Raw genomic sequence first — 27,641 nt, 5'->3', positions numbered from 1 at the left:
TCATACTGAGCCTTAGCATTAGTTCAGCCATTTTATTTTAGGTCAGGTGCGTCTTTGGATTTTATGTCCCACGTCGTGCTTTAGGTTGTTAAGTGAATACAAGTTGAAGATTTTATGTTTTCTTCGTGACTTTTTCTTTTTACAATTACTACATTCCACCCCTTTATCCTACCAATCCTTCTTAACTTAAATTCTTATGCCTGATATTAATGTCTAATTCATTTATATTTATAGTGATTAATATACTTGGACTTCTTTCTACAAACTTATTTGGGTTTTTCTATTTACCATGCTTTTAATTTGCTTCCATTTTTCTTCTTTCTTACGTGCTAATCAATTCACTAAATTTTCTCTCTGTAATGTTTTTATTCTGTATAGGTTTGGAAATTACACATTCTATTTTTCTTATTTTGGTGAATACTCTTAAGTATTTAGCATGCGCATCAGTAATGAAAAGTGCCTGAGTGGCACAAACAGCTTGCACTTGACTACTGACCTAAGTCACCCTCTGGCCCTGTGGAAGAAAGGCCTGGCGATACGCTTACATAAAGACTACAGCCGAGAAAACCCTATGGAACAGTTCTGGTCTGTAACACTGGGGGTTGCCAGGAGACAGGGGCTGCCTCAACGGTCACTAACGAGAACATCAGTAGTGGACTCCTGTCATATTCAGGACTGCCATAATCATTTAAACAGCCTTTCTATATTTGCGTTATTGATCCCACCTCTCTAGTATACAAGTCAGAACTCAGATTTTCTGCGTCCCTTGCAGCTAGGCTGCAGAGCTATAACTTAGTCTCTGGTAACCAGAAGCACCTGTCAGAGAAAGCGATGTAAGCTATGCAAGCTGTGCCTTCGGCTTCCATTTTCCTGGTAGAGGAAGAGGAATTCAGCTCGTGGAGGTGGCCGTGGTTGCAAGATCGACCTCCTGATGCAGAATTGACATTGATGCTGACAGCAGGGGCCGATGAAGAAGAGTTGAGCTCCTGCCATTTGGTGTTCCATGGGGGCAGTAGCAGTTTCTTAATCACGCTCATTCTGTTGCATGGTTTAGGGCACTTCTAGGACCTTAGCCAAAGCTTTGTTTTTCTAGGCCTTCCAATGACTCAGAGAGCTGCCAAAGAGAATTTTAAGAAATTCCTTCATGGATTCTGTTAATTGCAACAAAGAACCTATAATAACTTGTTAAAATCAAAAGTTAAGGAATATTTCACTCCTCCTTCTGAATAAAAGGAGGCTACCACCAGACGAGTTGTGGAATGACATCGAGGACATCATAAATGAAGAAAGCAAGAGGTCGTAAGGAAAGAAAGAAAAGACCAAGCTGGATGTCAGAGGAGACTCTGAAACTTGCTCTTGAACGTCGAGCACCTACAGGAAAAGGAAGAATTGATGAAGTAAAAGAACTGAATAGAAGATTTCGCAGGGCCTCTCGAGAAGACAAAGTATTATAATGACATGTGCAAAGAGCTGGAGATGGAAAACCAAAAGAGAAGAACATGCTCGGCGTTTCTCAAGCTGAAAGAACTGAAGAAAAAATTCAAGTCTCGAGTTGCAATAGTAAAGGATTCTACGGTGAAAATATTAAACGACGCAGGAAGCATCAAAAGAAAATGGAAGGAATACACAGAGTCATTGTACCAAAAAGAATTAGTTGATGTTCAACCATTTCAAGAGGTGGCATATGATTGGGAACCGATGGTACAGAAGGAAGAAGTCTAAGCTGCTCTGAAGGCATTGGCGAAAAACAAGGCTCCAGGAATTGATGGAATATCAATTGAGATGTTTCAACAAACAGATGCAGCGCTGGAAGTGCTCACTCTTCTATGCCAAGAAATATGGCAGACAGCTTCCTGGCCAACTGACTGGAAGAGATCCATATTTATGCCTATTCCCAAGAAAGGTGATCCAACTGAATGTGGAAACTATAGAACAATATCATAAATATCACATGCAAGCAAAATTTTGCTGAAGATCATTCAAAAACGGCTGCAGCAGTATATCGACAGAGAACTGACAGAAATTCAGGCTGGTTTCAGAAGAGGACATGGAACCAGAGATATCATTGCTGATGTCAGATGGATCCTGGCTGAAAGCAGAGAATACCAGAAGGATGTTTACCTGTGTTTTATTGACTATGCAAAGGCATTCGACTGTGTGGATCATAACAAATTATGGATAACATTGTGAAGAATGGGAATTCCAGAGCACTTAATTGTGCTCATGAGGAATCTGTACATAGATCAAGAGGCAGTTGTATGGACAGAACAAGGGGATACTGACTGGTTTAAAGTCAGGAAAGGTGTGCGTCAGGGTTGTATTCTTTCACCATACCTATTCAATCTGTACGCTGAGCAAATAATCCGAGAAGCTGGACTCTATGAAGAAGAACGGGGCATCAGGATTGGAGGAAGACTCAATAACAACCTGCATTATGCAGATGACACAACCTTGCTTGCCAAAAATGATGAGGACTTGAAGCACTTACTAATGAAGATCAAAGACCACAGCCTTCAGTATGGATTGCACCTCAACAAAAAGAAAAAAAAATCCTATCAACTGGACCAATGAGCAACATCATGATAAACAGAGAAAACACTTAAGTTGTCAAGGATTTCATTTTACTTGGATCCACAATCAACAGCCATGGAAGCAGTAGTCAAGAAATCAAAAGACACACTGCATTGGGTAAATCTGCTGCAAAGGACCTCTTTAAAGTGGAAGAGCAAAGATGTCACCTTGAAGAGTAACTTGCACCTCACTCAAGCCATGGTATTTTCAATTGCATCATCTGCACGTGAAAGCTGGACAATGAATAAGGAAGACTGAAAAAGAGTTGACGCCTTTGAATTGTGGTGTTGGAGAAGAATACTGAATATACCATGGACTGCCAAAAGAATGAACAAATCTGTCTTGGAAGAAGTACAATCAGAATGCTCCTTAGAAGCAAGGATGGCGAGACTGCATCTTACACACTTTGGACATGTTGTCAGGAGGGATCAGTCCCTGGAGAAGGACGTCATGCTTGGCAGAATACAGCATCAGCAGAAAAGAGGAAGACCCTCAATGAGGAAGACCCTCAATGAGGTGGAGTGACACAGTGGCTGCAACAACAAGCTCAAGCATAACGACGATTGTAAGGACGGCTCAGGACCGGGCAGTGTTTCATTCTGTTGTGCATGGGGTCGCTATGAGTCAGAACCAACTCGGTGGCCCCTAACAACAACAACAACCCACCAACCACTGCTGTCGAGTCGATTACGACTCACAGTGACCCTATAGGACAGAGCAGAACTGAACCATAGAGTTTCCAAGGAGCACCTGGCGGATTTGAACTGTGGACCTCTTGGTTAGCAGCCGTAGCACTTAACTACTATGCCACCAGGGTTTCCAAAAGGAGTTTAGAATGTTTTAATTCAGAACTCCTTCCTGCTACCATCTACCATATTTTTGATGACTAATACTTTTATTTCACCTTGTTTTTACATTCTAAAATACTGGCTCTTAAAAAAGAATAATACTTATTTGGATTAACCAGGATGTTTGCTAATTTATTGGTTCACCCTTTCGTCTCCCATCTCACTTGTTCCTTTAGGGTTCAGTTTGTTTCTGGTTCAGGTATGTCCTTTAATATTTCTTTCAGTGAGGGACTGTGAGTCCCAAATGTGAAAATGTATTTTGTCCTTCCTTCTGAAATACAGCCTAGCTCGGTATGGAATTGTTTCTCAGTTCTGGTTTCTCAACACTTTGAAGATATTTTCCATCTTCTGTCACGTCTTTTTGCTGATAAGTCTGATGGCATGTCCCTGTCATTCCTTTTAGGGTAATTTGACTTCTTTCAGGGGTAATTTTTAACATTTTCTTATTGGGTTTGGTGTCCTGTAGTTTCGCTGTTATGCGTAGGTCTCAGTTTTTACAATTATTCTGCCTGAGACTCAACGTCTACCTTCGATCTGATGACTCATGCTTTTCTTCAAATCTGAAAAATTCTCAGCCATGATCTCCGTGAATAGTACCTCTTCTTCATTTTCTGTTCTCTTTCCAATGAAACTTTTAGATCTACGTTGGATCTTCTAATTTTATCTCTTAAGTCTCTGAACTTTTGATTTTTGTATCTCCTTTTTCTCTGTGCTGCTTTGGCAGTCTATTATATCCATTCTCCATGTCTTTCAGACTCTTTATAAAGCTCATTTTATTAAGACAGGTAGAGGGTCAGTGGATTGACACAGTGGCTGCAACAACGGGCTCAAGCTTAGCAGCAATTGTGAAGATGGTGCAGGGCTGGGCACTGTTTCACTCAGTTGTACACAGGGCTGCTAGGAGTAGGAACTGACTCGACCGCACCTAACAACAACAATGGGGATTATCTGGCTGAAAGGCATCAATAGTTGCCTATTTCCTACTTTATTAGCTACCCTTCTTGGCTTCCAAAGCCCTCATGAATCCAGGCCTGCCATTTACTAGCTGGGTAACTCTGGGCACACTTCTGAGGCTATTGAAAACTGAAATGAGATAAAGGATATACAGTGCAGAGCAAGTACCTGACGTGGTAGTATCCAAAAACCTGCTGCCATCAAGTAGATTCTGATTTACAGTGACCGTATAGGACAGAGTACAGCTGCCCCATAAGGTTTCTTAGCTTGTAGTCTTTGCGGAAGCAGACTGCCACATCTTTCTCCCCTGGAGCGGTTGGTGAGTTTGAACTGCTGACCTTTAGGTTAGTACCCAAGCCCTTAACCACTGTACCACCGGGGCTCCTTATGTAGTAGTATCCAAACCATACCAAACCCATGGCCACTGAGTTAATCCCAACTGACAGCGACCTACACAACAGAGTAGAACTGCCCTGTAGAGTGTCCAAGGAGTCCTGGTGGATTTGAACTGGCAGCCTTTTGGTTAGCAGCTATGGCCACCACTACGCCACCAGGGTTTCCATGTAGTAGTACAGGAAATAAAATTTGTTGTGATTGTCCAGCTCACAGCAATTCTGTGTGATATTTGTCCTCAAACCATTTTAGACATGGCTTCTTTCAAGACCTTGCTTCTCTGGCTGTAGTGATTGGCTAAGACATGGTCATATGACTCTAACCCAACCAGTTAATCATTCCTTTCTCCCGTGCACTGGCTGGTGGCTTGGAACCCCCGACCTTTCAGTTAGCAGCCCATTGCTTAACTACTGTTCCACCAGGCCTCCGCTTCAAATCTGAGGTCAGGAATATTGGTTTTTTTCCTTTATCATTGCAGAGTACTTAAAATGTGTTAGTAGAGGTCTTGGTTGTAATAAAGGAGAATGAAAGTGACCTGGAGAAAAGAGGAGGTAGGTAAGGGTGGCAGACAGAGGGATTACTGACAACATTCAAGTTTCTAGTTTCACTGGCTTTGATGATACGGGACTTTACTTTCAGTATTATAAATTTCTTTCTTTTTTTTAATTGTGCTTTAGGTGAAAGTTTACAGCTCAAGTTAATTTCTCATACAAAAATTTATACACATATTGCTATTGGACCCTAGTTGCAATCCCTAAAATATGACAGCACACTCTGCCTTTCCACCCCGCGTTTCCAGTGTCCGTTCAACCAGCTCCTGTCCCCTTCTGTCTTCTCATCCCACCTCCATACAGGAGCTGCCCATTTAGTCTTTTGTATCAACTTGAACTAAGAAGCACCCTGTTCACGAGTATTATTTTATATTTTATAGTCCATCAGTTCTATGTCTGAAGAGTTGGCCTAGGGAATGGTTTTAGTTCTAGGTTAATGGAAAGCCCAGGGGCCATGTCTTTGGGGGTCCTCTAGTCTCAGTCGGACCATTAAGTCTGGTCTTTTTATATGAATTTGAGTTCTGCACCACACTTTTGCTGTCAGAGACTCTCTGTTATGTTCCCTGTCAGGGTGGTCATTGGTGGTAGTCAGGCACCATCTAGTTCTTCTGGTCTCAGGCCAATGGAGTCTCTGGTTTATCTGGCCGTTTTGTCTTTTGGGTTAATATTTTTCTTGTGTCTGGTGTTCTTCATTCTCCTTTGCTCCAGGTGGGTTGGGACCAATTGATGCATCTTAGATGGCCTCTCGCAAGCTTTTAAGACCCCCAGATGCCACCACCAAAGTGGGATGCAGAACATTTTCTTTGTTATGCCAATTGACCTAGATATCCCCTGAAACCATGGTACCCAGACACCTGCCCCTGCTACTCTGTCCCACGAAGTGTTTGGTTATGTTCAGGAAACTTCTTAGCTTTTGTTTTAGTCCCGTTGTGCTGACTTCCCGTGTGTTGTGTGTTGTCCTTCCCTTCACCTAAGATAATTCCTGTCTACTCTCTAGTTAGTGAATTCCCCTCTCCCTCCCTCCCCACCCTTGTAATCATCAAAGAATGTTTTCTTCTGTTTGACTTTCTTCTTGAGTTCTTATAATAGTGGTCTCATACAATATTTGTCCTTTTTTGACTAATTTCACTCAGCATAATGCCTTCCAGATTCATCCACGTCGTGAGATAATTTTCAGACTCATCATTGTTCTTTATCTTTGCATCGGATTCCATTGTGTGTATATATCATAATTTGTTTATCCATTCGTCTGTTTATGAGCACCTAGGTTGTTTCTGTCCTTTTGCTGTAGTGAACAGTGCTGCAGTGAACAGGGGTGTGCATGTATCTGTTCATGTAAAGGCTCTTATTTCTCTGGGATATATTCCAAGAAGTGGGATTGCTGGATCATATGGTACTCCTTTTTCTACCTTTTTAAGGAAGAACCAAATCGATTTCCAAAGTGGCCATACCATTTCACATTCCCACCAGCAGTGTATAAGTGTTCCAGTCTCTCCACAACCTCTCCAACATTTACTAACTTGTGGTTTTTGGATTAATGCCAGCCTTGTTGGGGTGAGATGGTATCTCATTGCAGTTTTGGTTTGCATTTCTCTAGTGGCTAAAGATCGTGAGCATTTCCTCATGTATCTGTTAGCTGCCTGAATGCCTTCTTTGGTGAAGTTCCTGTACATATCCTTTGCCCATTTTTTAATTGGGTTATTTGTCTTTTTGTTGTTGAGGGTTTGCAGTATCTTGTAGATTTTAGAGATTGGATCCTGATCAGATATGTCATAGCCAAAAATTTTTTCCCAGTCTGTAGGCTGTCTTTTTAACTCTGGTGAAGTCTTCTGATGAGCCTAAGTGTGTGATTTTTAGGAGTGCTCCCAGTTATCTAGTTTCTCTTCTGGTGTTTGTACATTGTTAGTTATGGTTTGTATTCTGTTTATGACATATATTAGGGCTCCTAGCATTGTCCCTATTTTTTCTTCCATGATCTTTATCATTTCAGATTTTATATTTAGTTCTTTGATCCATTTTGAGTTAGTTTTTGTACATGGTGTGAGGTATGGGTCTTGCTTCATTTTTTTTGCATATGGATATGCAGTTATGCCAGCACCATAAGTTAAAGAGGCTGTATTTTCCCTATATAATGGACTTTGGACCTTTGTCCAATATGAGATGCTCATAGGCAGAAGGATTTACATCTGGGTTCTCAATTCTGTTCCATTGGTCAATCTGTCGTTGTATGAGTACCAGGCTGTTTTGATTACTATGGTGGTATAATATGTTCTAAAATCAGGTAGTATGAGGCCTCCCACTTTGTTCTTCTTTTTCAGTAATGCTTTACTTATCCAGGGCCTCTCCCTTTTCCATATGAAGTTGGTGATTTGTTTCTCCATCTTGTTAAAAAATGTTGTTGGAATTTGGATCAGGATTGCATTGTATCTGTAGATCGCTTCGGGTAGAATTGACATTTTTAAAATGTTGCGTCTTCCTATCCATGAGCAAGTTATGTTTTTCCGCTTATGTAGGTCTCTTGGTTTTTTGCAGTAGAGCCTTGTAGTTTTCTTTGTATAGGTCCTTTATGTCTCTGGTTAGATTTATTCCTAAGTATTTTAAGCTCTTGGGGGCTACTGTAAATGGTATTGATTTGGTGATTTCCTCTTTGAAGTTCTCTTCGTTAGTGTAGAGGAATCCAACTGATTTTTGTCAGTACTGTACATTTCTACATTTCTTTAATATTTGAGTATTTTATAATAAGCAGGAGAAATCTTATAATTTTTTTTTAAATCAGAATTCAACATGAATTTTATTTTGTTGCTCAATTCCTTAAATTTTTTATTTCTATGTTGTAGAATAAATGGTTATTACCCTCTTGCCAGCTATGGAAATGTAGTTGCTGTAATAATAACATTAAATTTGTACAGCCCTTCAGAGTTCCCAGAGCCTTTCATGTCATCTTACTTGATTCTGGGAGATAAGCAGGCCAGGTCAGGTAAGGTTAAGTTTAGATTTTACGAATGATGTTCAGAGTCAGGAAGGGTGAGAACCCAGCTCGGTCTTAAACATTCTCTGGCAGGAGAGTTGTCAGATTTGGTGCATTATAAAACATAGTCATTAATTGTTGGTAATTAGAAAAATTCAGAGGAGCCCTGAAAAGTTTCATTAGATCAATCACAAAACCTACAAAAATACATACTTGGTCCATAATTTTAATTCATGTTCTCAAAAGCACTTACGTTTTCCCAAAAGTTAATCTTCACCATGTTCCTAATCAAGTTCCCACTCTGCTTTTAAATTCTAGAACTTTAATCTAGAGGAGGGATGATTGGGGGGAATTTATTGACTTCTGACTAGACATCCACAGTGGTTAACAGGTTTATGTATGCATGAAGCTAAATTCTTAAGGTAGAATTCTGTATCCCACATAGCACATGGGTAACTATTTACAAAGGTGACCTGTAATTACAAAGTGCTTTAGTAATTTTCTTTTTTTTTTTTAGTAATATTATCAGAACTTTGATTTGCAGAACTCAAATGCTTTCATAACATTAACTCATTCACTTTCACTGAACAGATAGGGAGAGGTTGGGGGACAAATAGCATCCCTATTTTGTCTGCTGGAGTTGATGAAGTAAAGGGAAAGGAGTGAGGTACTGAAGATAATACAAAGCAAGAGCAGTTGGACTTCTTCTTTAGTTTTGTCATGATTGTTGCATTCACTGTTATGAGAATGTCTGCATTTTAAGTAGAAAATGTAATTTATGATGACGAATGTAATTTTAGGTAGAAATTGTTTCTAGAGCACCAAGGCACAGATATGTCAAAGAATACTGGAAGGCTTGTACTATTAATCTGCATTGTTTTTGATCTTTCAGATTCTGATATTTTCATTTTTTATGGGGCTAAGGATTTTTTTTTTTATTTAAGGATAAGCTTTTTGTTTTTTAAGGATAAGCTTTTTGTTATAAGTGAAGCATTATAATAATCTGACAGTTCTGGCGTAGGTCCCCTTTCCTGCATCCAGACTGCCCTTGGACTGAAATCGATCCTCTAAATATGAAGTCTATGCCAAGAGATACAACTGATGTGGGGAAAACGGGACTTTTAAAAACCAAGTCTGACGTCACACATTCGTGTTCTAACCATCTGTACCTTTTATTAACCGGGGGCTGGTCCCCCCTGGGAGGACAGACGCAAGCATCTGTACCTTTTATTAACCAGGGGCTGGTGCCGCCTGGGAGGACAGACACAAGCGCACAACAGTCTTCTCCCACACAATCCTGGAATGGGAACAGTGTGCAGCTGCCTAAGAAAGAGAAGCAGTTTCAGAGCTGTGGGGTGGCGTGGAGGGGCAGGGGGTTGGGGGGTAGGGAGTGTATGTGTGTGTGGCAGGGTAAGGGAGTTATTCCTCTTCTCCATCCAAGGACGATACGTATTAGAAATTTTGCACATCGTTTTTTATATTTAATTGATTTTTCTCGCGTGGGAGACAGAATCCTTCAGGTGCTTAAGAAGAATGGGAGAAAAAAAGCAAGCCTGGCAGGGGAGCTTTCCGAGAGGGGGTCCACAGCCTTGCTTAGGATTGGGACTGCAGGCAAAAAAAACCTCAGGCGTCCACAACCTGTTTGGCTGCAAATACACCTCCCTTCCTTCTGGAGAGCCAGTATCGTCCCTCTCCCCCTGGATTGCAGCCCCCAGGCGTTACCTCACACCCTTCCAGTGCCTCCACCATCCTCCCCAAATCCCGGACCTTTGGGGTCGGGGGAGAGGGGAGACAGAAGGGTCTCCATTCTACCTCGACATGCAAGTAGCGGCCAGTTCGCCTTCCCCATCTCCCTCTGGCCTTGGTCACCGCCCAGGTGAGGGCAGCAGCCCCCAAAACCACTTCTCACCCCACTCCCTGGGCTCCTTCGACCCTGCCCCACCCAAGCCCAGGGGCGCATCCTCACTCTTCTCCAAATGCGAGTCCAGGTCACCCCCCAACCCAGGCCGCTATGGAGAAGGCAGCAGCCCCCACGTTCCCACCCCTCACGCCTGCCCATTCCCGCCCGTCACCCAGCTCCTTCATCCTCCAAGGCTGGAGGCGCATCTACACTCTACCTCCACGTGTGAATCCCGGGCCGTTAGCCCCACCCCCTGTCCCCTTCAGCCCCGGGCTCCGCCCACCGCACTAGGCCGCGCGCCCAGGAGCCCGTACACCTGGCCGTCCCACTCCCGGCTCCGCCACGTTCCCGACTCCCCCGCCCACGGCAGCCGCAGCTCCGCGCCCACCCCTCGCGGCTTCCTCCTCCCCGCCCTCTCCTCTCCGGCAGGCGGGAGGGGCCACCAGCGAGCGCAATGGCGTAGCCAATGGGCGCTCAGCTTACTCTGGACTCTCGGGCGGCGGCCAATCGCGGCGGGCGGTGGTGGCAATATTGGGGAGTGGAGTTTGGAGCCGCTGCTGTGTTGCTGCATTTTGTTTTCTTCTAGTTCTGTAAAATACAGCCTAATATGTACAAGCTGTAGATGGGTAGTCGTCATTTTTTCATTGTGCGTTTAAGCATCAGGAGACTTAGAGATGGTTTAAATATAAAATCACTGAGCAAATAAAGCAGTTTGTTCAAATACCGAATCAGTAATCTGAATGAGAGCTTTCCTTCATCTTATGCCAGTACCTAATTATGTGGGTAAAAAGTTATTACTTTTACTGTGTATTAATTGGTGAAAATAATTTAAGACTTTTTAAACTAAAATTAATTTCTTATTCTTTGTAGAGTAAAAGCATGAACTTTTCCCCCAGATTATTTCGCTTTAGTTTACACAGCATGAATCTGTAATAGTTGTAGGGTTTTATTCAACAGGTGTTGCTGTCAGTATTTTTCTCTTTGAAGTTAATAAAAATGTAATCCTACATGACTGCATTTTAACTTATTAGTGGTTCATAGGACATTCATTATAATAAGAAAGATAGACGATCTTTGTTTAGATCAGGGATCACAAATTCACATGCCTGTAGGGACTACATTAGGGAGTGATGTCTGGAGATCACAGCATATAGGAGCAGGTATGTTACTTGCTGCCATTGTTAACTGTGCAGGTATGCCTAGTGTCTTTAGAACTCCTTTTTTTTTTTTTTTTTAAGGAATTCAGCACTCTGGATTCTTAATACAAAATCTCTGTATAAGAATTTAATGCTATGGCTTTAAAAACGGGCTTGTAGGGAACTAGCTTGCACCCTGTAGTTTTAATCAGCTTGAGAAAACAAAGTCCTAAGTAAGATTCCTATTAAAAAGTTTTCTTCAAGGTAAAATGACCAAATTGGTCATTGGTCATAAACTTCAAAAAAAAATTGAGATATAATTTAAAAAAAAAAAACATTGAAAGCTATATATATATTGACTCGTGGTGACCCCATGTGTAGAGAGTAGAACTGTGCTCCATAGGGTTTTCAAGGCTCTGACCTTTCAGAAGCAGATCGCCAGGCCTGTCTTCTTAGGCTCCTTTCGGTGGGTACGGACCACCAACTTTTGGCTGGTAGTTGAGGGCTTAAACATTTGCGCCACCCAAAACTGTGAGATGTAATTTATATAACGTGAAACTCACCCTTTTAAAGTGTACAGTTCAGCGATTTTAAGTATATTCACAAAGTTGTGCGGTTATTACCACTGTCTAATTTCAGGTCATTTTCATTACTCTGAAAAGAAACCCCATATCCCATTAGCAGTCACTCCCTATTTGTTCCTCCCTTCAGCCTCTGGCAATCACTAATCTGCTATCTGTCTCTACGGATTTCCTTATTCTGATTATGTCACATAAACAAAGTACTATAACATGTGGTTCTTTCTGTCTGACTTCCTTCATTTAACATACTATTTTTAAGGTTCACGTATGTCGTAGTATCAGTCAGTTGGTTGTAAACTGTTATATTATGTTTCCATTGCCATCGAGTCGATTCCAACTCATAGTGACCCTATAGGACAGACTAGAACTTCCCCATAGGGTTTCCAAGGACTGGCCGGTGGATTCAAACTGCTCACCTTTTGGTTAGCAGCCTCTGTAGCTCCATATCGTGTTTAAAACCAAACCCAGTGCTGTCGAGTCGATTCCGACTCATAGCGACCCTATAGGACAGAGTAGAGCTGCCCCATAGAGTTCCCAAGGAGCGCCAGGCAGATTCGAACTGCTGAGCCTTTGGTTAGCAGTCGTAGCACTTATCACTACGCCACCAGGGTTTCCATATCATGTTTAGGGGTTCCTAAAAAAGTTCCTATATTTGTATGCTATTTCACTGCTTCCTGTAGTGTTTGTTGATGTTGTTGTAAGGTGCTGTCAGATCAGTTCTGACTCATAGTAACCCTGCGTACAACAGAACGAAACATGTCTGGGCCTGTGCCATCCTCATGATGGTTGTTATCCTTGAGCCCATTCTTGCAGCCACTGTGTCAGTCCATCTCATTAAGAGTCTTCTTCTTTTTTGCCGGTCCTCCCCTTTACCCTGGCAAACAGGTTTCATGTCACCTTCCAGACTAAGACAGACTAGGAAGAAGGACCTGGCAGTCTACTTCTGAAAAGAATTAGCCAGTGAAAACCTTATGAATAGCAGCAGAACATTGCCTAATATAGTGCTGGAAGATGAGCCCCCCAGGTTGGAAGGCACTGAAAAGATGACTAGGGAAGAGCTGCCTCCTCAAAGTAGAGTCCACCTTAATGATGTGGTTGGAGTCAAGCTTTCAGAACCTTCATTTCCTGATGTAGCACGATGTCTTACATACTTTGGACGTGTTATCAGGAGGGACCAGTCCCTGGAGAAGGACATGATGCTTGGTAAAGAGAGGGTCAGCAAAAAAGAGGAAGACCCTCAATGAGATGGATTGACACAGTGGCTGCAGCAATGGGCTCAAGCATAAAAATGGTTGTGAGGATGGTGCAGACCGGGCAGTGTTTCGTTTTGTAGTACGTAGGGTCACTGTGAGTTCAGAGCCGACTTCACGGCACCTAACGACAGGAATCACTTTACCAAGCATGATGTCCTTTTCCAGGGACTGGTCTCTCCTGATAACTTGTTCAAAATATGTGAGATGAAGTCTCATCATCCTCCCTTCTAAGACGCATTCTGGCTGTACTTCTTCTAAGATGGATTTGTTCATTCTTTTGGCAGTCCGTGGTATAGTCAACATTCTTTGCCAACACCACAACTCAAAGGCATATATATACACATAAAATGTATATATTGCATATGTAATTTGGGAAGTTGTTATGTATGTTTTCTGAATCTGTTTTATAACTGGGGCTCCCTTCTGGGTTAGTGGTCATTAGGTGAGGATTCTTGATATGTTGAAGGTTTTTATGAACAAGCTTTTTAGTTATCTAGTGCTCCTGTGACAGGTACCATAAGTGGATGGCTTTAACAGGCAGAAATTTATTCTGTCAGAGTTTATGAGGCTAGAAGTCTGAATTCAGGGCTCCAGCTCCAAGGGAAGGTTTTCTCTTTTTATCAGCTCTGGGGAAAGATCCTTGTCATCAATCTCCCCCTGGTCTAGGACCTTCTCAGTGCAGGGAACCTGGATCCAAAGGATGCACCCTTTCCTGTCTCTTCTTTTGGCGATAATGAGGTCTGTCTCCTCTCTGCTCCCGTCTCTCTTTTATATCTCAAAAGGGGCAACCCAATCCTGTAGATCATGTCCTGCCTCATTAATATTGTTGTTTTTGTTGTTAGGTGCCGTCGAGTCGGTTCCAACTCATAGCGCCCCTATGCACAACAGAGCGAAACACTGCCGGGTCCTGCGCCATCCTTACAATCGTTGTTATGCTTGAGCTCATTGTTGCAACCACTGTGTCAGTATGCCTCGTTGAGGGTCTTCCTCTTTTCCCCTGACCCTGTACTCTGCCAAGCATGATGTCCTTCTCCAGGGACTGATCCCTCCTGACAACATGTCCAAAGTATGTAAGACGCAGCCTCGCCATCCTTACTTCTAATGAGCATTCTGGTTGTACTTCTTCTAAGACAGATTTGTTCATTCTTTTGGCAGTCCATGGTATATTCAATATTCTTTGCCATCACCACGGTTCAAAGGCATCAGCTCTTCTTCGGTCTTCCTTATTCATTGTCCAGCTTTCACGTGCATATGATGCAATTGAAAATACCATGGCTTGGGTCAGGTGCACCTTAGTCTTCAGGGTGACATCTTTGCTCTTCAACACCTTGAAGACGTCCTTTACAGCAGATTTGCCCAATGCAATGTGTCTTTTGACTGCTTGACTGCTGCTTCCATGGCTGTTGATTATGGAACCAAGTAAAATGAAATCCTTGACAACTTCAGTCTTTTCTCCTTTTATCATGATGTTGCTCATTGGTCTAGTTGTGAGGATTTTTGTTTTCTTTATGTTGATGTATAATCCATACTGAAGGCCGTGGTCTTTGATCTTCATTAGTAAGTGCTTCAAGTCCTCTTCACTTTCAGCAAGCAAGGTTGTGTCATCTGCATAACGCAGGTTGTTAATGAGTCTTCCTCCAATCCTGATGCCCCGTTCTTCTTCATATAGTCCAGCTTCTCGGATTATTTGTTCAGCATACAGATTGAATAGGTATGGTGAAAGAATACAATCCTGACACACATCTTCCCTGACTTTAAACCAACCAGTATCCCCTTGTTCTGTCCAAACAACTTCCTCTTGATCTATGTAAAGGTTCCTCATGAGCACAATTAAGTGTTCTGGAATTCCTATTCTTCGCAGTGTCATCCATAGTTTGTTATGATCCACACAGTCAAATGCCTTTGCATAGTCAATAAAACACAGGTTAACATCCTTCTGGTATTCTCTGCTTTCAGCCAGGATCCATCTGACATATCGTAGCAGTTAGGATTTACGACACATAGGATAATCACATCAGATCACAAAATGGTGGGCAATCACACAGTACTGGGAATCATGGTTTACCCAAGTTGACACACGTTTTATGGGGACACATTTCAATCCATAATAGTAGGGTTGGCATATCTCAGTGAGTAGAGAGAATAACTTAACTACTATTTTAGTGAGTTCACAGTTGATCTAGTACCCACCAAGAGGGTAGAACAGTGTACTTTGAACTTTGTTTATGGAGGCACAGGGGAAGATGATCCTTGAAAAATCTTGTAATTTGGCATACAGAATGCATGAAGTGTCTGAAGAACACTGAGGCCCAGATATTGAGGTACTTTATATCAAAGGTACTCCTTTTCTGCTGGTGACTGTGGGACACCCAAGAGTACATTAGCTACTGTCTCTGCCCTTAAGGATCTTATTGGCTATGAGAGGAGACAAGATACACATAAATACAGAGTGTGTGAGATACTTCACATGAAAAGCATTGTGGAGGTCGAAGGCAAACATAAAAAGCATATTATTTGACAATGTAATGAACAAGTGTATTTTATGTTTCCTAACTTTATGAGTAGCTTGTATAATACAAGGAAACCCTGGTGCTATAGTGGTTAAGGGCTATGGCTGCCAACCAAGAGGTTGGAAGTTCTAATCCACCAGGTGCTCCTTGGAAACCCTATTGGGCAGTTCTACTCTGTCCTATAGGGTCACCATGAGTCAGAAATCGACTCGACGGCAACAAGAGTTTTGGTATAATACAAGGTAGAACATGGTGAACTCTATAAGAGATGTAGGTAACTTGTTTCAGAATTCAGAAAGGAGCAGATGATCTGATCATGGACAGAGGGACACCGTCACGGCAGGGGAGGTTTTTTAGGTTTACCTGGAAGTATTTGTAAAAAGCAGACAGTTGTGCATTTAAGCAACAAGAGGGAACCATAAGGTCAAGCCAGAAAGAGGATGGTGTGCCTATGCTGGGATAGTAAAGAGAGAGAGAGCGCCCTGATTGGTGCATGTAGTTGAAAAAGAATGGGAGATAAATTACCTAGGTTAACTGTGACTACATTATGAAGTACTTTAAATATCAGGCTAAGAAGTTTGGATTTGATCGGTAGGCAATGAGAAGTCATTATAGCTGTGCTTTCTTAGAGTCTGTGAAGGACTTGGAGAGAAATGTGCATATATGTACTTAAGAGGGCCCATAACTTGCATTAGATTCTCAGAGGGGCCTATGACCCCTGAAAGTTAAATTACCACTGTATTACAGGTTTTAGAAGAGTAGATTACAAAAGACAGATAAACACCCAAGGCCAGTTGGGTGGCTATTGCTGTAATTCAGAGTGTATGTAATATGTTTGAGTATAAACTGAGGACATTAAGTACTAAGCAAAAGTTTGAACGGAAGTGAGTATATGTTTAAAGGTCCCACATAGCCATATTAATGGCTCACTTGTAAGTACAATTGAGAGTACTATCATATATTTTGGAAACCCTAGTGGCGTAGTAGTTAAGTGCTATGGCTGCTAACCAAAGGGTTGGCAGTTCGAATCCGCCAGGTGCTCCTTGGGAACTCTATAGTGCAGTTCTGCTCTGTCCTATACGGCTGCTATGAGTCGGAATTGACTCGATGGCACAGGGTTTGGTTTGGGGTTTTTTTTTTTTTTTTAATCATATGTTTTTGTTGTTGTCGTTGTTATTTAGTCCCAGTAGGATAAATTAAACTTTATGAAAATGAAGTCAAACATTGATTATGGCAGTAAAAAGGAATCAGAGAATCCAGGTGTTTAGATTTGGGTTGTGTTAGGTTTTTCAGCATTTTATCTTGTTATTTGGTTTTTATTATTCTAGTCTAACATAAAATTGATATTTAGCAAACGTACTCTGGGGTGAAGTGACCCTGGAAAAATGCCGTGTGTCTGGACAGAGTAGTTCGGGATGAAGTCTTTTTGTTTTGGATAATGTTCCTCGTAGACAGCCACATGAAATCAAATCACTCACACAGTAACACTTCTGATTGAAAACAAAATTTAATGAAATCTCTGGTTACTAGTATGTTGTGTGCAAATAAAAAGTTAAAATGATTACAATTATCAAATACTTTCTAGTTTTTATTTCCACCATTCCCCATTCTTATTTATATGATAACTATCCTCCTTATTTGAAGCTCATGAAAAAAAAAAAGAAAGAAAGAAAAAAAATTACTAGCATTCTTCTCTGTATTTGCTGATTGGCATAGAAAATAGTCTGGATACAGTTATTACTTCACGGCTTTAGGGAAAAGGCCACTTAGTTTATTAGTTTATTATCAACTTAAAAGTTAATCTTTTGTACTTGTAAGGATTTAAGGCCACAGATAACATTAAAACATGCAGCATAGGATAATTAAAATACTTAAGTAAAATCAGGTAAGAAATATTTGTTCTAAAACTTAGAATGAGAATTATTACAATTGAGCGCTACATTTAACTTTATTTCCTGTTATCTAAGGTATAAAAAAAAAAAGAGATTGATTTTATATTTTATAGTATAAAAAATAAATAAAAGTTTTTAAATATTTTATTTTTTTTAATATTTTATAGTAGGGAGCACAAATTACATTGGAGAGGTAGCCTTTTCCCTTGCATCAGTTTCTGGATTGAAAAATTTGATCACTTTTTCTTTTTTAGATAGCTTTATTGAGATATATTCACCTACCATATAATTTACCAATTTAAATTATACAGTTCAGTTCACAGAACTGGACAAGTATCATTACGATCAGTTTTAGAACATTTTTATCATACCAAAAAGAAACCCCTCACCTCTAAGCTGTCACTCCCTAAATCCGTATCCTCTCCAGCTGTAGATGACCACTGAACTGTTTTTGTCTGTGTAGATTAGCCTTTTCTGGATATTTTGTATAAATGGGATTACATAACATATGTCCTTTGTGATTGTCTTCTTATCTTTGGAGATGTATCTATTAAGAGCCTTTTTTCATTTTTTAATTGGGCTATTCGTCTTTTCATTATTGAGTTGTAGGAGTTCTTTATATATTCTAGATACAAGTCCATTATGCGATACAACATTTATCAGATTTTTCTACCAGTCTGTAACCTGTCTTTTCACTTTTGTGATGGTGTCCTTTGAAGCATAAAAGTATTTAATTTTGATTAAGCCCAATTTATTTTTTCTTTGGTTACTTGTTAGTTTGTTGTCATATTTAAGAAATATTTGCCTAACTCAAAGTCATGAAGAGTGTAGTGGGTTGAACACTGGTCTTGAAAAAGACACGTCCAAGTCCTTACCTGAGGATCCTGTAAATGTGATCTTACCTGGACAGAGGGTCTTTGTAGATGTAATTAAGGAAATGATCTCGAGATGAGGTCACCCTGATTAGCATGGGCTCCAAATCCAGTGGAATGTCCTTGTAAGAGATAGAAAAGGAAAAGACTGAGAGACCTAGAAACACATGGGAGAAGGCAATGTGAAGATGGAGGCAGACTGAACTCACGTACCCTCAAGCCAAAGAACGACTAGAGCCTGAGATGCTGAAAGAGGCAAGAAAGAAGTCTCCCCTAAAACCTTTGGAGGGAGGGCAGCTGTGTGGACACCTTGATTTTAGACTTCTGGCCTCAGCTGTGAGAAAATAAATTTTTGTTGTAAGCTACCAAGTTGTCATTTGTTATGGCAGTCCTAGGAAACTAGTACAAAGAGTTGTGTAGTTACAGCTCTTACATTTTGGTCTGTGATCCATTTTGAGTAAGTTTTGCATATGCTATGAGGTAGGAGTTTAACTTCATTTTTTTGTGTGTCTAGACTATTCTTTTCCCATTAAATTGTCTTGGTATCCTTGTCAAAAATCAACTGACTGTAAATGTGAGGATTTATTTCTGGCCTCTTAATTCTGTTCCACTGGGCTATATCAGTACCATACTGTCTTAATTACTTGTAGCTTTGTAGTAAGTTTGGAACTGAAAAGCATGAGTCCCCCAACTTTATTCTTCTTCTTCAAGATTATTTTGGCTTTCCTGGGTTACTTGCATTTCCACATAAATTTTAAGATCAACTTGTTAATTTCTGCCAAAAAGGCTGTTGGACTTTAATGGGAATTGTATTGAATCTGTGGATCAGTCTGAGGAATACTGCCATCTTAGCAATATTATCTTTCAGCCCATGAACATGGGATGTTTTTCCATTTATTTAGTTTTTTTTTTAATATTATTTCTTTCAATGATGTTGTTTCCAGAGTACAAGTTTCTTAATTTTATTTTCAGATTGTTTATTGTGTATACAAATACAGTTGTCTTTTGTATATTGCTCTTGTACCCTGCAACTTTGTTGAACTTGTTTATTAGTACTAATAGTTTTGAATGGATTCCTGAGCATTTTCTGTATATGAGATCATGTCATCTGTGAATAGAGAGAGTTTTACTTCTCTCCAGCCTAGGCTTTTATCTCTTCCTCTTGATGAATTGACCTGAGCAGAATCTCCAGGACAGTGTTGAATAGAAGTGGTGAGAGTGGACATCCTTATCTTGTTCCTGATCTTCTGGGGAAAGCATTCAGTCTTTTATTTTAAGTATGATGCTAGCTGTGAGTTTTTCATAGATGGCCTTTATCAGTTTCAGGAAGTTCCCTTCTATCTCTAGTTCGTTGACTGGTAGCTTCTTATACATGGATAAGAAGTTCCCACCTTGGGTCCATGATGTAGCCATATAACTAGAAGGAAAGATCCCCTGGCTTTAGCCAAGGTCGTATATTGTCGGAACTTGTCCATTCTCAAGACTTCTAAATATTGCTTTTTTATTAGTGATTCTCAAATTTGTGATTCTGGTTTTGAATTTTCGCCTAAGTTCTAATCTCTCTGACATTTGCTTATTTGATGGTTCCAATTAGCTACCAGTCTGCCATTCCAAATTCAGCACGACTTTATTCATGCATTCATTTGATTGATTCATTTACTGTACATTGAGTGCTATTCCAGACTCCAAAGGATACGAGAATATGTTTGGAGAAATGTCTGGGGTAACAATGGCTCTAACACAGAGGACCTGGCGTGTCAACAGAGGACCCTCTTGGAGATATGCAGGGGCCGTATCACGAAGATTCTGTGAGCTAAGTTCTAAGGAGTTAGAACTTTATTCTGAAAGTAGTAGTAAGCCACTGAAAGATCTGAAGCAGGAAATCAGTGTCAGATGTGAATCTTGAACAAATCGTGAGGAAGGAGAGCTGGTGTAGAATACATAGATTGATGTTGAAAATGAAGCTGGAGGTTGGGGAACTGGTAGTTCTATCATTTGAAAAGAAAAGAAAGCCTGAAATAAGACAGTGGCAGTGGAGCTCTGGTGGCACAGTGACTAAGAGCTACAGTGAGCCGTGGCTCCTAACCAAAAGGTTGGCAGTTCAAATCCACCAGCTGCTCCTTGGAAACACTGTGGGGAAGCTCTACTCTGTCCTATAGGGTTGCTGAGTCAGAATTAACTCGATGACAATGTTGGTTTTTTGTTTTTTAAGTGGGGATAGATCGTAGATTTTTAGGAAGTCAAAAGTGGATAGTACTTGGTAACTGGATTATAGAGGCTGAAGGAGCAGGACAGTACCTCCATGATTCCTATGGTTTTAACTAGGCGGCCTAGGTGGTTAGGGAACAAACAGAGGGAACTGGTTTGGCAGGAAGATGAATTCATATTTGGATATGTTGGGGTACTAGCAGGACATCTACATTGGAGAAGTGTTATAGTTGTTGTTAGTTGCCATCAAGTTGATTCCGACTCATGGCGACTCCATGTGTGCAAAGTAGAACTGGGTTTTCAAGGCTGTCGTATTTCATAAGCCGGTCATCAGGCCTGTCATCCAAGGCACATCTGGGTGAGTTCAAACTGTCAACCTTTCGGTTAGTATTCGAGTGTTTTCAGCGTCTGCACCACCTTGGGAATCCTAGGCAGTTAAATGTGAGGCTGGATTCAGAGAAAAATGTTTTAGGTGATAATTAATGTGAATGAGGTCACTCAAGGAATGAGCAGAGCTCGTGGTCAATGAGAGTGTAATGGAGACTATAGGATGAATAGAGGAAAGGAAACCTGAAATGAAGCTACAAGAGGTAGGAAGAAAGCTACGAGAGGCTGCTGTTACAGGCCAAAGTAGGGAAGAATTAGCTCAATTTTTCGTTAGCCTCTAGTTTTCCTTTTATCTAGTACATTGTTTTAAACTTTAACATGAAATTTTTTTGTTTTGCTTTTCCCATTTGCCTCATGGTCTTTACTACCTAAGCCAGTGTTTCCTAACTTGGACATATATCAGAGTCACTTGGTGAGATTAAATGCAGGTTCTTTGGGTCCTGGTAGACCTACTGAATGAGAATCACCTGGGATGATACCTTAGAATCTGTATTTTTTAAAAACTTCTGTGATAAAGACTTGCTCTTTACCAAGCTTGTTTCTTTGTATCCCTGATGCCAGCTAACCTATATTTACTAGTCCCTTTGCTGTTGGGGATGGCCATATGATTGGGATCTTTCCATAGGAAATTAAGCAGAAGTGTTGAGTGTCACTTTATCCACTGCAAATATGAAGCCCCCTTGATCGATCCTCTCTCTTCCCCACCTGCTATCTGGCAGTTGTAGGTATGACAGAGCAACATTGGAAACGAGGGGTCAAATAGAGCTGAGCATCTGTCAGCCTGCGTCGTCTCCACCCTCCTCAAACTGATCATTAACACTGATTTTGGTCTTTCTGTATGCAGGGATTAAAAATAAACTATTGTGTTATGCCACAGTTTTGGAATTTACGTATTATACCATCCATTGTTACATTAGCCAGTATGGTTTCTTAGATTACTATTGAAGGATCAGAGTTTGGGAACCATGGCCCTTTGTCTATGCCATTTGTATTTTTAAACTCATTTATATGGTAGGGTAGTCTTCAGTTTCAAACAACATATTGCATTAGGCAAATCTGCTGCAAAGACCTCTTTAAATTATTAAAAAACAAAGATGTCACTTTGGGGACTAAGGTGCACCTGACCCAAGCCATGGTATTTTCATTTGCCTCATATACATGTGAAAACTGGACAATGAATAAGGAAGGCTGAGAAAGAATTGATGCCTTTGAAGTACGGTGTTGACGAAGAATATTTAATATACCGTGAACTGACAGAAGAGCAGACAAATATGTCTTGGAAGAAGTAGCAGCCAGAATGCTCCCTAGAAGCGAGGATGGTGAGATCGTGTACTTCTGGCATGTTATCAGGAAGGACCAGTCCCTAGAGAAGGATATCATGCTTGGTAAAGTAGAGTGTCAGCAAAAAAGAAGACCCTCAACAAGATCGACAGGCACAGTGGCTACAACAGTGGGCTTAAACATAGCAAGGGTTGTGAGGATGGCACATTACTGGACAGTATTTCATTCTGTTGTACATAGGGTCGCTGTGAGTTGGAACTAACTCGATGGCACCTGATGACAATAGTCTTCAGTTGTTGACTTACAGGGACTGCAGGTAAATATTGTGTTTTTTCTGTAATAATTTTAATGGAAATGGTTTTGTTAACATCCTGATAATTTTATTAAATGACAAACATTTGCATGCTTACTGCCTCCTGGTCTTTGATGCTGGAGATACATCTATATATAAAACAAAGGGTCTGCCTTCTGGTATGGAATAAGGTGGACTCAGATAAGGGCAAGTGTCTTACCTGTACTTTGGAGCGCCAAGGGAGAAGTGGCTAATTGAACCCAAGGTGGAGTGGGTGGAGTCCTTCTCGATGTTTATATCCCTTTTGTAATATTGTTCTCTTTTGTACTCATTGGACAGGAGTCATACATAACCTCTTTAAAATATCCCTTTAAACGAAAAAAAAAAAAACCAAACCTGCTTCCATTGAATCGATTCCAACTCCTAGTGACCTTATAGGACAGAGTTTCCAAGGAGCGCTTGGTGGATTCCCTTTAGAAGATCAAAAACCACAAGGACATGTTTGGTAGATTTGTGTTCCGTGGGGTGTGCCGAATATGTGCCTTTTCTTAATCTCCATCACTAAGAAAATTATTTAAGAGAACTATAAATTTTAGTCTTGATGCAGATTATATTGTTAAATGTTGCCTGCAATTAACAAAGAAAAAAATGTAAAGAAAACCTTATTGATGATATTTACTCTTTCCCTCTTCCTTTGTAGGGAAATTTTGGATTGGGAATGGTGGAAGTCAGAAAGAACCTACTTTCTTCATAAACATGGTATGCGAAATCTGTGTAAGTTCCATAGGGTAAAATCACACAATTAATCAAACAGGACTTGGAAAGATCTATCTATCTGTCTCGACAAACCCATGGCTGTCCAGTTGATTCTGACATGACGACTCCATGTGTGTAGAGTAGAACTGCACCCTGTAGGATTTTCTCGGATGTAGTCTTTATGGAAGCAGATCTCCAGGTTTTTCTTCCGTAGTGCCACTGGGTGGGTCCGAACCTCCACCCTTATTTTTTTTTTTTAGTCTTTATGGAAGCAGATCGCCAGGTTTTTCTTCCGTAGTGCCACTGGGTGGGTCTGAACCTCCACCCTTAAGGTTAGTAGCTGTGTGTGTGTGTGTGTGTGTGTGTGTATGCATGCATGTGTGTGTGTAGACGGGTGCATTTGTATATGAATAAACAAGAGTCTTCTATATTGCATAGTTCTCTAAATACTTAAGGATTTCCCCCAGTTTTGAAAGCTTACACGCTAGGCAGTGTGTGGTTGCAGTGTCAAACTGGATCTTTACCAGCGTGTGGAAAGTGTTCCCAGGAGAACTATAAAAGGTTGAGCAAGTGAGAGCCACAACCTGGAGAAATAGGCGTGGCATGTTCTTGGAGTTTGTTGGACTTGTTTGTTAACAACAGTTGGCTTTTAAAGGGTATGTAAGCGACTGCAGCGTCAGTAGGGTTGAAACCAGGTGACTAGATCCAAGTAGCAAGTGTAATATTAGTTAGGCAAGACAGATAATTAGCCTAATCCGAGGTACGAGCAAGTAGTTAGAAACTAGCGTGTCTGTGAGAGCCTGCAGGATTCAAATAGGGAAGATGTCTGGGATCGAGAGACTTGAGTAAACGAGGCCAAGGAGCTATGTGACCTTGCAGACATTTTCATGTGATCTTATAGCAGGGACACTGAGAGAGAACCTGGTTAGAGTATTTCCTAATAGAGAAGCTAGTCAAGGGGGAAAATGAAATATGGGCCGTATGTCCTATAGAAATGTTTCTGTGTGATTGTGTATATGTTCAGTAACGGCGAATCTACTCACTTAACAATGGATGAACTTGTTATTTTAAAGAAACTTACTGTAAATGATTTAAAATATGAAGTCCTTTAATAGAATAAGTTATCTTTTAGCTTATCTTTTATCATAAAACTGAATTTCTGTATATCACCTTCACTTAAATTTAGCTGCTCTGACGGTTTGACTGTTAGAGTTGATCACTACGGAGACTATTTTGCATGTTCTCATGAATTACTGGAGTCCTGGTGCCATAGTGTTTAAGAACCCAGCTGCTAACCAAAAGGTCAGCAGTTTGAATCTACCAGCCACTCCTAGGAAACGCTGTGGGGCAGTTGTGCTCTGTCCTGTTGGGTCGTTATGAGTCAGAATCGACTCGACAGCCTCAAGTTTCAGGTTTGGTAAGTTATTGGCTTTAGAACCACCTATGTATTGGCTGTTGAACTGTTGCTTTTTAAATGTTCGTAATTAACTCGTTTGTATTTTCTCCTTACTGACAATATTTCACCTTCTAAGGCTTACAGATTCAATTAATTTTTTTTTTTTTTAAGGCTTAGAGATTCAATTAATGTCAAATGAGCTCCTTACCTGCTCACCTTGTGCCTCTCTTTGCTCCTTGGAGCCGCAGTTCTGAACTTGAAATTTCTTTTCTCTGACCACAGTTTCTTTCATTCTTGGTTCTTACAGTGAACCTGAGCTTTGCTGTATTAAGCCTACTTCACTTAGTCGCTCGGTTCAGTTTGGCCACAAACTGACCTCTGGAGAAGCCTTGACCTTTTGATTTGCACAGTCCTGGTTAGAGCAGTGTTTTTCAAAGTGTATGCACTGCTAAAGGGGCAAGGTGGGCAAACCTCACCTTTGTCATTTCCTTGTCACCACTTACATGGCACTTTGTCTCTCTTACCCTGACCACCCAGAGTTAAACTAGACCTCATCCCTGGCCACCTAGGGCCAGGTCATTGGGTACCAGCCGCAGGCTCAGAAGTCTGCACAACTCCCATCACTTCAGACCAGCTGGCCCCTCTCTCTCTCTCTCTCTCTCGTCCCCTAGGACTAGCCTGTGTAGCCTTTCTCTGTCACCCAGATGCCCAGACCTGGGTCTTCACAAATCTCTGTCCTGCTAGCCCCTGCTGGCTTATTGCCCCCTGGGTTTGCTAATTCTCTATAACTGCTTACAAAATTCACAGAAACTTTTTAATTTGTTGTTGTTGTGTGCTGCTGAGTTGATTCCAACTCAGAGCAACCCTTTTGACAGAGTATAACTGCCCTATAGGGTTTCCTAGGCCATAATCTTTATGGGAGCAGATTGCCAGGTCTTTTCTCCTGCGGAACCACTGGGTGGGCTCAAACCACTGGTTAGCAGCAGAGAGCTTAACCATTGTGCCACTAGGGCTCCTTTACTTGTACCTACATTTACCCATTTGTTATAATAAGAAAGAATACAAGCAAAGAAAGACTTCAGATAAGGTCTGGGAGAGGGCCTTGTGGCGCAGCGCAGAGACAGTCTCTGACTCTCATCTTTATCCTCCCATCTTGTCACCTGAGGATTATGTGCCTGATGATTTTATACATGGTGTTAGTTGATGAGGACTGAGGAGGGATGGCAGGAGCTGAGACTGGGGGAGGAAGAGTATATAGGGGCAATTCTAAACTAAGGGGCTTGAAATTTATTCTTACAGCTGTGGGGTGGTAGCCATTGGAAACGTTTATTTAGAGTTTTGTTGTTCAATTTGAGCCTTTAGGAACCGACTTTGCAAAGACTGGGCTCTGAATGCTTAGAGATGGCAGTGACAAATCACAGGTTCAAAGAGGAAGGTGAATCTGCCTTTTTCTCTGGAATTGGTCCTTCATTCTTTTGGGCAGTTAAAAGCTGTTTGTATCCAAAAAGCTACTTCATTGCAAGCACGAAATATTTACAAATTTGTGACAGAGTGATGTATAGTATATGGAGAGGGAATCATGAGAGCTCTCTGTGAGGTTTGTGCAGCAACAGTTTGAGAAAACCACTATTAAAGGAGACCCCGGCTGGTGCAAATGGTTAACGTGCTCAGCTCCTAACGGAAAGATTGGAGGTTGGAGTCCACCCAGAGGTGCTTTGGAAGAAAGGCCTGACAATCTTCTTACAAAAAAAAAGCCGTCGATAACCCTGTGGAGCACAGCTCTGCTCTGACATACGTGGGGTTGCCATGAGTTGGAATTGACTGGACAGCAACTGGTGTTTTGGTTTGTTACAGGCTGAACAGATTGCTTATTGTTTGTGTGTATGGAGTGGGGTGTGTACTGAAAGCCTAAACATCCTCTGGCATCTTATTTATTTTTGACTGTTCAAGGAAGGCTGGGCTGATAATAGCAGTGCCTTTTAGTAGTTGACATAACAGGGAAGTGTTTGGCCTTTTACTTCCCTGGAACCCACAGCTTTTTTTTTTTTTTTTAAACCATAGGTAAGCTAGGTAAGAGGCTTTGTACTTGCTTCTTAGAAGAAATTTAAGAGCAGTAAATTGACTGCCTTCAAATTTTTGCTACCAGTTCTTCACAGAAGTACAAAATGCAGAACCCTGCCTGATTCCTTTGTAAACAATCCTTGTGATTGTCAGCTTGCCAAGGAATGCTTTTTTCTTTTGAGTAATTTCTGGGGAATACCTTGCTTTGGATCACCCTTAGTTATTGCCCAAAGTTGCCTTCGGGAGTACAGGTGCTCTTTTCCCCGCTTATTCATAAAACCATTAAATTCTACTGTTTTCAGGAATTTAACATTGTTTTCATTGAACTGATGTAAGTTAAAATTGAAACGGTGAGAGAATTTACCTATTTAGTCTTGAGCTTAAAATTTCCCAAAGAGTAGGAGCCATAGTTTTGCCCACCACCAAACATAGAACAAGTAATTTTGAATGTATGGACATGATTATGTCATGGCCTTTCTAAATACAAAAATACAACTTTCACTTAGAACATTGAGTACTTTGATAATATCTTTACTGATATTGGTGAGAATGTAGTGAAATTGGTCCCATTATAGTTTTTTCTATTTGCCTTTTTTTTTTTTAGTTATGTTTTAGGTGAAAGTTTACAGAGCAAATTAGTTTCTCATTAAAGAATTAATAGACAAATTGTTTTAGGACATTGGGTGCCAACGCTTTGATGTGTCAACACTCTCCCCTTCACGCCGGGTTCCCTGTTTCCATTTGTTCGCTTGCCTGTCCCTTCCTGCTTTCTTTATCTTTGCTTTTGGGCTGGTGTGTTCATTTAGTCTCATAAACATGGTTAAATTATGC

General features: G+C 40.9%; 1 protein-coding gene across 9 annotated transcripts in view; it reads left to right on the top strand.

The window, feature by feature from the left end:
• Window positions 1-27,641, top strand: part of LOC126068459 (ral guanine nucleotide dissociation stimulator-like) — a 490,075-nt gene that overhangs the window by 267,462 nt on the left and 194,972 nt on the right. For 7 of the 9 annotated variants that reach the window (XM_049871001.1, XM_049870996.1, XM_049870997.1 and 4 more), the window contains one exon: window positions 23,298-23,356. The gene's annotated coding sequence lies outside the window, so the exon portion shown is untranslated. Of the gene's footprint in view, window positions 1-23,297; window positions 23,357-24,738; window positions 24,771-27,641 lie in introns of those variants that run through there. The other 2 variants (XM_049871005.1, XM_049871006.1) reach the window with 2 other exon arrangements.

The sequence above is a fragment of the Elephas maximus genome, chromosome 27 (assembly GCF_024166365.1).
Source record: "Elephas maximus indicus isolate mEleMax1 chromosome 27, mEleMax1 primary haplotype, whole genome shotgun sequence".
NCBI lineage: Eukaryota > Metazoa > Chordata > Mammalia > Proboscidea > Elephantidae > Elephas > Elephas maximus.
This window is presented reverse-complemented; position numbering and strand designations above follow the sequence as displayed.